The following is a 6000-nucleotide window of genomic DNA, read 5'->3' as shown; positions in this document are numbered from 1 at the left end:
CTTTTCACCTTTTCCCATCTAAGCACCTCCTAGACTGATGCAGGTACCATGGAGTCCACAGCTCCCTCCATCCTATCAAGTACTTCCTTTTCCTTGTAGAACGGATAGTCTTGGTGCCAGTGGTTATTAGGATGGTTTTTACAAATCCTGATGATGGAAGCTTAGTATTATTACCTAGACTCCTGGATATGCCCTTTGCTTTGGGTGTCATACTTTTAAGATTCTTCTGAGGTTTTCGCCTATTTCCTTATTCTGTATATATCTATATATACCCCTGTGGTGATGGTTAGAGCCTGAGAGATACTATCACAGTTACATGCTAAACTTTTACTGCTCAGGAGGCTATCTTAAAATAGCTTCATCTCAAAGAACAGTTTATCAGTAGGTAATATGATATATTAATTAATTTTAAAAAGTCCTCTCTGAAGGTTATTATTTGTCTTTTTAAATGACAATGAAATATACATTTTAGGCAAACCATCTGGAATTAATTAAAAATAAGATGTGAGGCTTCTTTAAATGATTTGAAACATTATGAAAGAAATGCTCACATAAGCACACCTTCTAGAATTAAAAAGTTCACCTATACACCCTGGAAATTCAGAAAAAAACATGATAGATTTCTTTGTCCTATAATTTATTATATTGCCCAATAAACGTTCCCTACCCATTGTATAAAAAACTCAGTTTCTCTTAAATAAAATAAAGGTGATGACTAGACATAGTAAGTGGTGAGTTAAGAATCAGCATCTCATGTCCTGAACAAAATTTCATAAAAGGTATGTAAGTTAGAATGCCAAAGACAACTATCTCTTCAGTATTCCTAAGAATATAAAAGATTGATTAGTTTTAATCCAGAGCAATATAGCATAAGATTAGAAGAGAATCAATAGGACAGTCTGACCAAAGCCTACTATATACTAGGCTTTTCATACATAATACTTCCAAAACTTACAAGCCTCACAAACACTTTTATGTATATATTATGCATCCCATTTAACAGATAGAGAAGGTGAAGCTCAGAGAGCTCAACTAACATGCCTAAGATTAGATTTAGTTAAGTTGTGAGAAAGATCAGCTTGTTTGACTCAAAGTCTATAACTTTTCCTTGATACCACAAGTCAATTCATTGTTTTTCCAGACTTACATTGAGGAAAATCCAATGAGTAGAGGTTTCATTTTTGGTTGCTTTAGCAGTGTAGCATAACAGCAAAACCAAAGGAGTGTGAGTCAGGTGACCTTGTCTTGAATGTTTTCCTCACTGAGTTGTAGGACTTTGGGTGAGTCATTTTGCATCATGATATCTAGTTTTTTCATATTTATAAAGCTAAGCAAAAGAAGGCAGCCAGAGAAATACAAATGCCATATTATTTCATTCATATATGGAATTTAAGAAACAAAACAAATGACCAATGGGGGAAAAAAAGAGAGCGGCAAACCAGGAAACTGACTCTAACTATAGAAAACCAACTGATGGTTACCAGAGGGGTACCAGGGGGAGTGGGGGAATGGGTGAAATAGGTGATGGGGATTAAAGAGGGCATTTGTGATGAGCACAGGTGATGTATGGAAGTGTTGATCACATCATGAATTCTATACCAGAAACCAATATTACATTGCATGTTCACTAACAAAAATTCAATAAAAACTTAAATATAGATTTAATTACATTAAAAAAATAAAGTACAAAGTTTAAACTGGATGTTCTCTAAGACTTAATCCAGATTTGAAGTTCTCTGTTTCTCTTGGAATCCTCTTTAAGTTATATGTTCCTTTCAAACCATGAGCTATCTGCTTGGTTCATTGGGTCAAGGCCCACATAGGGCTCTGTGCTGACAGTACAGAACCTGCTGGGGATTCTCTCTCTCCCTCTTCCTCTGCCCCTCCTCCACTTGCACTTTCTCTCTCTAAATAAATACATAAAAACTTAAAAAATGACTTATCTGAATTTAGATGTATTTATTTTTTATGTAAGTTACTATAAATATTTGGAAACAGGTTTTACTCTGCAAGACATTGGCATTACTTTGCAATAAACCATTTGAAGCCTTCTTAGAATGATGTTAAGGGTTAGATTTCAAAATAAGTGATGTGTGACTGAAGGTCTTTTGATGCTACTAATTTTCCTATTTGGCAATCTCAAGGTCTTTTAGTTCATGTATACAATTAAGTTTCTGAAGCGTAACAGTAGTGCTCCTTTGTATACATTTCCTGTAATTCAGTGATTTGGTCATTGGGGGAAAAAAACCTAACATATGTTTAAAACTAGCAATATAACATAAAATCTGAATATAAAAATTGGGGGTTTGCCCACATATATGTGTAAGCATATACACACACAGCCACACACATGTAAGCCAAATCATTTTTCTTTTTGAGATTGAAATACCGTATTTCTCATATATTTAAAATAAAGCTAAAGTATTCAAACTGTTCTACACCATTTTTTCTCATTAAAATTATATTTTACTTTGTAAATCAAAAGTGAAGAGATTTTCCAGTCCCTCTTCCTATCGTTATTTATTTTTAAATGAATTTTTTTAGCTTATAAAATAGCAAACAGAGCCAAGCAAAAGGAAAAATTGCATCAACCCCATAATGTAGGCATAACCATGTTTTTAACCTCTTAGTATATATACTTCCAAAATTTCTGTAAGCATATATATATGTAGCTGGACTTATACTACATATGCTGTTTTTTAACCTGATCTGTTTTGTGCAATATTTCTTATTAACAAACACAAATTATAATTATACCTCCAAAGTATTTGCCTATACACATATAAGAAAATTAATTTGACTTATTCTTTATTATTCATCATTTAATGATTTCCCATTCTTGGTATTATTAACAATGCATGGTAAACATGTATATATCTATCTGTGCTTGACCTATTTTTTCTGTTAAGATAAATTTGAAGACATGAATTTATTAATTGAAATGATGCAGCAGTTTTTAAAGTTTTGATATTTACTGTTAACTTCCCTACATATTTTTTTATCATTTTACATTTGTGGTTATTTCTCAACACTCTTCCTAACACAGAAATTTTCTTCTTTAAATAACATCTAAATACTTTTTGTTAAACATTTTGTTAACATCTGTCCATACATTCAGACAAAACATACAACTCTGTGACTTGTAAAAGTATTCAAGATAAAGCCCCACAATTCACCAATATTTCATCTTGCCCTATGAAGTGGAAGCATACTGTTTTTTCGATTATCAAAAATCCAGTTCACCTTACTTGATTTTCCTTTTGGGGAGAGCCTGCCCCTTTTCAGTCCTTGTCCTTGGTGGAGCTGGTTCTGTTTCCTGTTTCAGGGGTGTGTTTGTGGTCCAGGCCTTAGCCACACCACGCAGATCATTTTCCCTTTAACAGAAATTGGTTTAGAGATGGATATGCTCCTTGATTTGGGATATTGACCGTAAGGGCTAGAGTTTTGTTTAAATTGATGGAAGAAGAGATGTTGTTTGCTTGTTCTATAAGCCATGATAACGCAAGGCTGAAACCTCTGTGGTCATCTTCCCACCACATGGGACATGATTGACTGGCTGGAGCCAACACAGAAGCAGGCACAACCAAAAGCTGGGGAAAATGAGTGCTTGTAACAATGCTTGATCTGCTGAATCCAGCCATGCCTGGGTTGTAAGTGATCCCTGGATTTTAATTGCATAGTTGAGAAATTTCCTTTTGAGTTGAGTTTTTGGCTATTCGCAAGTTAAAGACATCACTGCTAACTGGTCTATGTTCAAAAATAAATAATTGAAGCTTTGATACTTCAATCTTTACCAAACATTTTCAGCAATAGATTGACTTCTGATTCTTCCAGAATTTGGTGTTTTCTTGTTTCTTTCTATGTAGAGTGTACACCTCCAACCATACCGTAGATATACAGAGTATGTTACTCACTGCCCTGTCTTCTTTCTCATCCATGGAGGCTAAAATAGTTTCATTTTACTCTTGATAAAAACATGTAAATAAGCAACAAAATAACAAAACCCTTAATATTTATTGTTGAACTATGTATTTGTAGATTTTCCTAATTATATTCAAATATTATAAAACCTTCACCTTCACTGACTCTGAGCTTTTAAAGAGCAGGTTGGAATCCTGTTATTTCTTTGCCTTTAATGAAATAGGAACTCAGTAAAAAATGTGCCGATAGATTAGAAACAAGAGTTTAATGACAAGGGAAGCAGCAAAAGAGGGTCTTTTCAAAGGATGGCTGATAGCGCTAAGAGGCCAGAAATCCACGTTAAAGATAAAATATATTGAACTGCAAAACTCTGCAGGCCACACTGGCTACTGTATCTCAAAGATTAGTAATATCATGTTTCCAGACAATCACCCAAAACATACAATAAAAAATATATAATCAGAGAATTATACTAACCCAATTCTATTTGGAATATTTTATTCACTTGTCTTTTAATTTCAAAGTATATTGCTTTTCCTTATCTTTCAAAGAAACAAGTTTTACTGGAAGCCTTAGAACCTTCTTTGTATTAAAGTGAATGAATGTCAGGGTGCCTGGGTGGCTCAGTTGGTTAAGCATCCGACTTCGGCTCAGGTCATGATCTCACAGTTTGTGAGTTCGAGCCCCGCATGGGACTCTGTGCTGACAGCTCAGAGCCTGAGGCCTCCTTCAGATTCTGTGTCTCCCTCTCTCTGTGACCCTCCCCCAGTCACACTCTGTCTCTCTCTCCCTCAAGAATAAATAAGCATTAAAAAAAAAAGTAAAAAGATAATAATAAAGTGAGTGAATGAGGCACCTGAGTATCTCAGTATATTAAGCATCTGACTTTGGCTCAGGTCATGATCGCACAGTTCATAAGTTCAAGCCCCGCATTGGGATCTGTGCTGACAGCTCAGAGCCTGGAGCCTGCTTCAGATTCTGTGTCTCCCTCTCTCTGCCCCTCCCCTGCTCACATGCTATCTCTCAAAAATAAATACATTAAAAAAATTTTTTTAATAAAATAAGAGTAATTAATATAAATAATTAGTATGTTATCACATATTATGTATCATGTAAATAATTCATATAAATTGTTAATAAATATGCTCTTATGTGTTTAAAAGAATTTCATTTATTCACTCTTGACACATTAAGTAGAGATGAGACCTTTATTATAAATGCAGAGAGATTTTCACCATATAGTAGGCAAGCCTCAGATTATCATCTGCTTCATCAAGATTTAGCTCAAAAAAAGTAGAAAACCTATGAGCTTATCACAACAAAGATAAATGCTGAATGACTGATGCTGGAGTCAAATATATGGTATAAAAATGAGCTCTGGATAATAGGAAGTTTATATGAACCAAGATGGATTTCTATGATACGAAACCTCCATATTACTGTGTGGCTCACATTGCTTTTCAAATAAAAACCATTTTATAATTTTTACAACATATTTCAAGAAGCAATGTATATATAGTGTTTAATTTTTTTAAGTTTATTTATTTATTTTAGTAATCTCTACACCCAGTGTCTGGCTCAAACTTATAACCCCAAGATCAAGAGTCTCACGCTTTTCCAACTGAGCCAGCCAGGTTCCCCTGTAATGTTTAAAATGTTTAATTAAATTTTTAAGGTTGTGTTTTTTTTTTTTATTTTTTAATGTTTTTTATTTATTTTTGAGACAGAGACAGAGCATGAGCAGAGGACGGGCAGAGAGAGAGGGAGACACAGAACCGGAAGCAGGCAACAGGCTCTGAGCGGTCAGCACAGAGCACAACGTGGGGCTCAAACTCACAGAACATGAGATCATGACCTGAGCTCAAGTCGGACACTTAACTGACTGAGCCACCCAGGCGCCCCCTAAGGGTGTGTTTTGAAATTAAATTTTGAAATTAAATTTCAAAATATCCATAATGATATGCCTTGGAGAGAACCATTGCTTACCCTTTAATGAAAAGTTTCCAAAGTGTTTCTTATACTACTACAACTATATATTTTTAATTAATTTTATTTTTGAGAGAGAGAAAGGGAGCACAA

This window comes from Acinonyx jubatus, chromosome A1, assembly GCF_027475565.1.
Source record: "Acinonyx jubatus isolate Ajub_Pintada_27869175 chromosome A1, VMU_Ajub_asm_v1.0, whole genome shotgun sequence".
In the NCBI taxonomy this organism is placed as follows: Eukaryota; Metazoa; Chordata; class Mammalia; order Carnivora; family Felidae; genus Acinonyx; species Acinonyx jubatus.
Note: the sequence above shows the minus strand (reverse complement) of the source record.